The 7,577-nt window shown below is 54.3% G+C and overlaps 1 protein-coding gene across 5 annotated transcripts in view; it reads left to right on the top strand.

Annotated features, from left to right (window-relative positions):
• The first annotated feature begins 5,195 nt into the window (after positions 1–5,195).
• Positions 5,196–7,577, top strand: part of ZNF362 (zinc finger protein 362) — a 40,404-nt gene continuing 38,022 nt past the window's right edge. For 2 of the 5 annotated variants that reach the window (XM_072827170.1, XM_072827166.1), the window contains exon 1: positions 5,197–5,463. The gene's annotated coding sequence lies outside the window, so the exon portion shown is untranslated. Of the gene's footprint in view, positions 5,466–6,191; positions 6,335–7,577 lie in introns of those variants that run through there. The other 3 variants (XM_072827164.1, XM_072827163.1, XM_072827168.1) reach the window with 3 other exon arrangements.

Genomic DNA, 7,577 nt, shown 5'->3' with positions numbered 1-7,577 from the left:
CTAGCTCAGCCATTTCACTGAGCATTCCCATATTTCAGTACTCACATACTCCAGCTCATCCATTTTCTGAGCCCCCTCACCTTCAAAAATTCAACCTCCATCATTTTTTTTAATTGGATGAATGCATCAACAAATATGTATTGAGTTTACAGTCTGCTGTCAAATCATGGGATTAGAAATCTGAATGCAGAATTATAGCTGGGATAAGTGTACGAAAAAAAGAGAGGTGCACGGAGCTATGAGGTCATCCTGAAGATAACAGACGGCCACCCTGAGCATGTGGCTATGAGCATGGTGTGTTGCATGAGTGGGTGTTCATCAGGTGATGGGGGACATGGTGGATGTGGTTAGGTGGGGGGCATATGTTAGGAGGAGAGTACTGCAAAGGCTGTGTGACAAAAGCAATCAGCATGTCTTCTGTGAGCTCACATGAGGCCTGCATGGCTGGACCATCATGGCCAAGGGGGAAAGTAGTCCTGATAGAGCATGGAGGCTTTTGGAGGGGCCAGACCAGAAACAGACACTTGGGAACCACAATCCCTGTCATTTCATCATGTAGAGCAATTTAGGTCTCTGTCTCTTGCTCAGCTCCTGGACAACATTGGTATATCCTAACGTCCATTAACAGCTCTGCTCACAGAGGGCCAAACACTCTGAGTCTCTCCATATGAAGCAGTAGAACTTTTTCCTTCCCCATTCATGTCCCTCTGACCCAAATGGAATGGAGGGTACACAGAGATGTGGTTTCACACCAGGATGAGTTACGCTACTACCTTAAGAAGATAGAGTGGACAGTTTGGGATTTAAACAACCCTTTTCCGTGTTATAACTTGGATGGTACAGAAGTTTCTGTTGGGGGTAGAGAAGTGTGGGCCGGTGTCCATAGGGAGGATTTTCCAGGAGAGGTGGGGTGGGGGCAGGTCCCTGAAGTACTGGTAGCCACATCACCATGGCCTCACACGTGATCTCATGTAGACCTGCCCCATGAAGTAGATGTCATCACGCTAAGTTTGCACAGGAGAGAACCAAGGCTCAAAGAGAGGAAAAAACTTGCCTGCAATTAGCAGCCGATAAATGATAAGCCAGGGTACAATCCAGCTCTGACTGGACTCTAGAACCTAATCTATCATCTTAAACTCCATGGCCATCTTGAGGGGAGCAAAATGAACAAAGGTGAAGAGGGTGAATGGGCTGGGAATTTACATGCTCACTCACTCAGCCTCTCAGCTACAGGCACACAGCGCCCACTGGCACCAGGTTCTCCCAACCACAAGTAGGAGGACCTTGGCTGCAGGCCTGGCCCCAACACTGAGCCAACCACTTTCCTTCCTGGGCCTCAGTTTTCCTCCCTGTGAAATGGGGGATAACGTTCCTGCCAGCCTCTCTCCCAGGGCCTCTGGGGGCTCCTATTAATTAGAAAGTGCTTGTGTTGATGCTTGACGTTAATTTAGTTCTGGTGGGAGGTACACCCCATTTGGAGGATGGCGAAGGGGCTAGCTTGAGTAGAGGGCAAGGAGAGAAAGCCACCGTGAGCAAGCTGGAGATGGAATGTTAGGAAGCCAGCCTTGTGCTTAGCATGACAGGAGTTACAGGGCCTGGGAGTTACCTGGACATCTCCCGCTTTGTAGCTCCTTGGATCAGTCACCGAGTCTTTTTTTTTTTTTTTTTTTTTTTTTTAAGATTTCATTCATTTATTCATGAGAGACACACAAAGAGAGGCAGAGACACAGACAGAGGGAGAGGCAGGCTCCTCCCAGGAAGCCCAAGGTGGGACTCGATCCCTAGACTGGGATCATGCCCTGAGCTGAAGGCAGATGCTCAGCCACTGAGCCACCCAGGCGTCCTGTCACCGAGTCTTTAACATGTCGCACATCTGTCCACTTCTTTCCACCTCTGCTAAAACCACTGCCTCTGTTTACCTGGGAGACTTTGAAAATCTCCCTACTGGCCTCCCTGGTTTTCTGCTTTGCCCATTTCAGTCCATTCTTTCCCCAGCAGCCACATGGGCCTTTTGAAATAAGATGTGATCATATCGCATCGCTGCCTAACGCCTGTCTCCTCATGACTGCCTATTGTTCTCAAGCTAAATCCTTGCCAGGGTGCTCCTGAGACATCCAGCCCAGAGGGTCACCTTGCAGTCCCCCTCACTTCACTCCTGCTCCATGGTCCCTTGTGGTCCTTCAATATGGCCCGCTCCTCCTGGCCCCAGAACCTGCACACATGGTTCTCCCTGCCAGAAATGCTCTAGTCCCCTCTCTTTCGTGGGCTCAGCTTCAATGTCCCTTCCTCTGAGAAGCTCTCTCTGATCTTCTCTTACCCGCACCCCAGACACCTCGCATCTCTCTTTTGCAGCTCTTAGGAGACAAATAATCATCTGAGCGCTTTCTTGTTAAATTCTGTCTCCTGAAATTAAGGTCTTCTTTTCTTCTTCTAGAGGAACACTGTACTTCCCAGCCTCGCAGTTGAGCAGGGCCATGTGACTAGTCTTGCGCAGTGGATAGTGAGGAAAGGTGATGTGTGTCCCCTCCTGGCTGAAGCACTGGAATACCGAGCAGGATTCACCAGTTTTCTATTCTCCTGTGATTGGTAACTAAAAAGGCCACCTGTTTCCTTCGGTGGGTAGAGCTTCAAGGTGGCAGGGACTCCTCAGCCTAGGTTTCTGGGCCACTAGAGTAGAGGATCCAGGATGAACATGTGGCAAAAAGGGAGAAAGAAACTACTCTGGTGTGATGTCACTGAGGTTCCAGAGTTCTTTGTTACTGCAGCATAATCTTATTTATCTTGACTAATTAATAATCCTAATTAATGCTCTATTAGAGCAGGGCCTGGATCTTATTACTACCTCTCTAGCGTCTGGGACATAGAAGAAGAGCTTTATAAATATTTGTTGAATGAATGAATGAATGAATGAATGAGTGAAAAAATAGAACATGTAAGGCATGGTTTCTTCCTCAAAAAATTAAATCTCATCCAAGGGACAGATACTTATATATACAACAGTTAGAATATAATCAGGGGATAGACTATAAAAATTAAAGAAGATGGAGGTAGCTCATTGGTTGGAATAGTCATGGAGGGCTTCCTGAAAAAGAATGAGGATTTGAAGAATTGTAGTGGATTAGAGTGGACTTGTAGTCCACTTCATCATTAGTCCATCCATTCAGCAAACATTTATTCTAATGCATCTTGATAAGTGCTTTGCCAGCAGTGTGGCCAGAGGACCATGGTGCTCTTGAGAACCAGTGGAAAATACCTCTTTCCATGCAGAGGATCTAGAACAGCTTCACAGGGCAAGTGATGGTTGAGCCGAGGCTTGACGAGTGGGTGTTCGCCAGAGACTCAGGAGATGGGAGAAAAGGACTAAAGGTCCCAGGCAGAGGGAAGAACAGCATGTGCAAAGTCCTTAGAAGAGAGATGACGAGGTCTAAGATGGTAGTCCACTTTGGCTGGCTGGAGCATAACTTTGCAAGAGGCTGGTGAAGCAGAGATCGATCAGTTCATGGCACCCTCTGCCCATGAATCCCTTAGAAAGACCTCAGCTCAGCAATCAAAGCCTTCAGGATTCTGTCTTCCATCTCCCTCCACACCCTAAACTCCAGTGCCTTTGCATGTGCTATTCCAAGTGTCTGGAATTACAATGATGGTGATAATTGTAACATAATATTTGTTGGGCCCTTAGGTGCTGTGTCAAGCATCCTTTCATTGAACAAGGACATCAACAATGATGTGGGTTTGTATACTTTTTTAGGATTTTTTTCCTTAGTAGTAGACTGTATTGGAGCAGTTTTAGATTTACAGGAAAATGGAGCAAATACTGCAGAGAGTTCCCATATACCCCCCATCCAGTTTTCCCTACTGGTAAGCTCTTAAGTTAGTGTTTTTGTTACATTTTATTACAATTACTGATGAATACTTTTACTGATACGTTATTATTAACTAAAATCCATAGTTTAAGAAGATTTCCTTAGTCTTCACCTAATGTCTTTTTTTGTGTTCCAAGATCCCACCGATGATACCACAGTATATTTAGCTGTTATATCTCTTTAGGCTTCCCTGGGCTTTAACAGGTTCTGAGACTTTATACTCTGTGATGACCCTGACAGTTTTGAGGAGTATCAGTTGGGAATTTTTTTAGGTTGTTCCACAATTTGAGCTGGCGTGATGGTTTTCTCATGACAAGACTGGTGTTACAGGTTGTTTGGGGGGAAGACTGTAGAGGTAAAGTACTACTTTTATCACATAACGTCAAGTATACGTTTGTGACTGTTGGTGTTAGCTTGGCTGAGGTAGTAGCTGTCAGGTCTCCCCACTGTGGAGTTACTCTCTTCTCCCTCTCTGTACTGTACATTTTGTAGGAAGTCACCAGGTGCAGCCCACACCTAAAGAGCCTAGAGTTTTCTTCCCATCCTTGAATATCTCCATAAATTATTTTTGAAATATTTTGCACCAGATATTCGTCTCCTTTCTTATTATCTCACTGAACTTCTCAACAACGGGGTGACACTTTTATCACCTCCATTTTCCTGGAAACCGAAAGGTCCTCCCTTATTCCTCACCTAGCTCACCCCAGATCTAGTTTCAGAACTTCCCCACTTCCCTGAGAGAGTGGCCTCCTCTGTGTCCTCCCCCGCCCCTTATGCTTTGCAATCCCAACTCATTACTGCCACACTGTGTTTTTGTGCCCTGCTCTGTGCTGGCACTGTGCTTGGGGCTTGAAAGCAAACGGACTAAGTAGGCCCTGACCTCCAGCTGCTCGCAGCCTAGGCGTCCTGTGCAAGACTGGACCCCCCATGGGGGCAGGAACTTTGTCCAACTTGCTCGCAGCTGTTGGCAGCCAATCAGCACAGCGTGGGATCGTAGGTCCTCAATCCCTATTTACCCAATTGGGGAATGCTTCCGGGAGGACCAGCACACCCTGGCAGGTGATTGTGTGTGTGTGTGTGTGTGTGTGTGTGTGTGTGTGTTCTTCCCTGGGGACTGGGAGCTCCCTGAGGGCAGGCCAGCCCTGATTCCCCTGGCCCGGAGGCTGAGTGGCAGTGAGTGTCACAGAAGTCGGAGTCGGTGAGAGGACCCAGGGGCCGGCCGCCTCCTCAGGTAGAAGTGAAGTTTGGGAGCTGACACAGCCCGGGAGGCCGAATCCGAAGGACTTGGTGACTGATTGGCTGGGGAGGGTGAGGCGGGAGGAGGAGTCACACGCAGATGGCTCTGAGGTCTGGAGCTGGGGGACAGCCGGTGCCACCTCCGATAGACTCTGCGAGAAGAGCCGCTGACAGCCTCAGGCGGCCCCACCCTCCGGGGGCTCGGGCCCAGGGCCAGGGATGGCCGGAGCCGGCAGCGGGAGGGGCGGCCCGGCCAGTACAAACTTCTGCCCCCATCCCCATGTCCTCGTCTTAACGACAACAACAACAACAACAACAACAAAAAATCTCAGCCTGGATTCTGAGCTCGGTCGCCGGTTACCAGGTGTGGGGACCCAGCCCGGGGGTCCCCGCCCGCCTGCCCTCTGCGCAGGAGACCCCGGGGGCGGCCCGGCCCCGCCGGCCCCGGGACCCAGCCCGCCATCACCGCGGGGCGGGGGCGCTGAGGCTGCGGCGGCGGCGGCGGCGGCGGCGGCGGCGGCCCGGCCTGGGCGGGACAATGGCCGCGGCCGCCGGGGCCCCGGGAGCCCCCGCGCTGGGGAAGGGGCTGGCCTAGGGCCCGGCGCCGGTGCCCTCCCCGCGCGGCTCGGGCGGGCGGAGGGGGGCGACGAGTTCCTTTGTGGCTTTGCCGCGGGCGCGGCGCGGGCGGGGGGCGCGGCGCAACTTTGCCAGGCGGCGGCGGCGGCGGCGGCGGCGGCGGCGGCGGCGGCGGCGGCGGCGGCGGCGGCGAGCGCGAGACGAGGCCCCGGGGCCCGAGCGGGGCCCCCAGCGCGGCCCGCCCCCGCCCCCCGCGCGGCCCCCTCCCCTCGCGCGCCGTCGCCCGCGCCCGGCGCTGCCCACTCGCGGGAGCCCCCGGGGCCGGACGGGCTGCGCAGCCGGAGAGGCGGGGGCCCGACGCGGCCCCCCCTCCCCCGGAGCCGGGCGCCTGGCGCGGGGGCTCGCCGAGCGCACGGGGGGCCGCGCGGCGCTGCAGACCCAGCCTCCCGCCGCCGCCGCCGCCGCCGCCGCCGCCGCCTCGGCGCTTGCAGAACCCAGAAGTGAACAGCAGGCGACCCGGAAGGTTTGCGCGCGGCTCCGCACCGAGCCGGAGCCCGAGCCGGAGCCCGGAGCCGGAGCCGGAGCCCCAGCCCGGCCCTGCACGGGCCGCCGGGCGCGGGGCTGCGGCCGCGTCCCGGAGCCGCCGCCAGCACAGCCAGGTCCGTGCGGGCCCGGGGCGCGCGGGGAGCGGGCCCGGCGGCGGCGGGCGCCCGCCCGCGGGAAAGTTGCGCCGAGTTTCGGGCGGGGGCGCGGGCCGGGCGCGGGCGCTGTCAGCGCGGGCCGGGGCGCTCCGAGGGCCCGGGGCCGCCTGCGCCTCGGGCCGGGCCCGGAGCGGCGGCGGCGGCGGCGGCGGCGGCGGCGGCGGCGGCGCGCGGGTAGGAAGTGTCTCCGGCGGCGTGTCTGGGTCTGCTCTCCGAGTGTGTGCGTGTGCGTGTGTGTGTGCGTGTGTGTCTCTGTGTGTGTGTGTTTTCTTAAGCCGGGCTATTCAAACCTGCTGCAATTCTCCGGTAAACAATGATTCATGGGGCTTAATGCAAATAAACGGATTGCAAACGGCGCGGTTCGCGCACTTTGCAGCCGGCCCGGTGGAGCGGCCAGTGCCGGATTTCTCCCCTTTTTTGCAGATCTGCAGAATATGGCGTCCCTGTCCTGTTTTAAAAATAAGCCAGGCTGCCATTTTTGTTTTTCTTTTGTCTGAAAATTTTAATAAAACTGTCTGAGAATGTGGGAGAGGCGGCTGGAAGCAGAGGGGGCACCCGAAGGGTTGGCTTTTTTTCCTTTTCTTTGGCGAGAGCCGCGAGCCTTTCGGGGAGGTGAGACACAATGCAATTGCACTTTAAAGAAAAAAAAAAAAAGGAAGCCGCTGGGCGATTTAGGGGGGAGGGCTGGGAATTTAAAGTTAACTCCGAAAGTTTTCTTTTCTGTTTTTTTTTAAGCTCTTTTTTTTTCTTTTCTTTTTTTTTCTTTCTTTCTTTTTTTTTTTTTTTTCTTTTTTTGGAAGGCGGTGAAATGCCGCGAAAGGATCTCGGGGCCCATTTCTCCCCCCAGCCAGCTGCCTTTGCAGGATTTTTGGGAAAAAGTTAACTGCCGGCTTCCTCAGAGCTGCGGGGGGCACGTGGAGGGTTGGCGATGGGGGCTTGGGGGGGACCAGGAAATGTCTTTTGGAAAACGCTCTATAAAAATGGCATTGTGAGGAACTGTATCCTCGGATTTGGGGGAGAGGGCTGGCCATAGGGGCTCTGAGTGGGCCCACGGTTTCCAGCTCAGACCCCTGGCATGAGGAAATAACCCTGCTCTCCCCTGCCCTGCCCTGCAGCGGTTTGTGTGTGTGGAGGGGAGGGGGCTGTCTCCTTCATGGGTGGCCAGGGGGGGCCCCCCTTGTAGGCGGGAATCATGCCCCGG

The sequence above is a fragment of the Canis lupus genome, chromosome 5, assembly GCF_048164855.1.
Source record: "Canis lupus baileyi chromosome 5, mCanLup2.hap1, whole genome shotgun sequence".
NCBI classification, from domain to species: Eukaryota; Metazoa; Chordata; class Mammalia; order Carnivora; family Canidae; genus Canis; species Canis lupus.
This window is presented reverse-complemented; position numbering and strand designations above follow the sequence as displayed.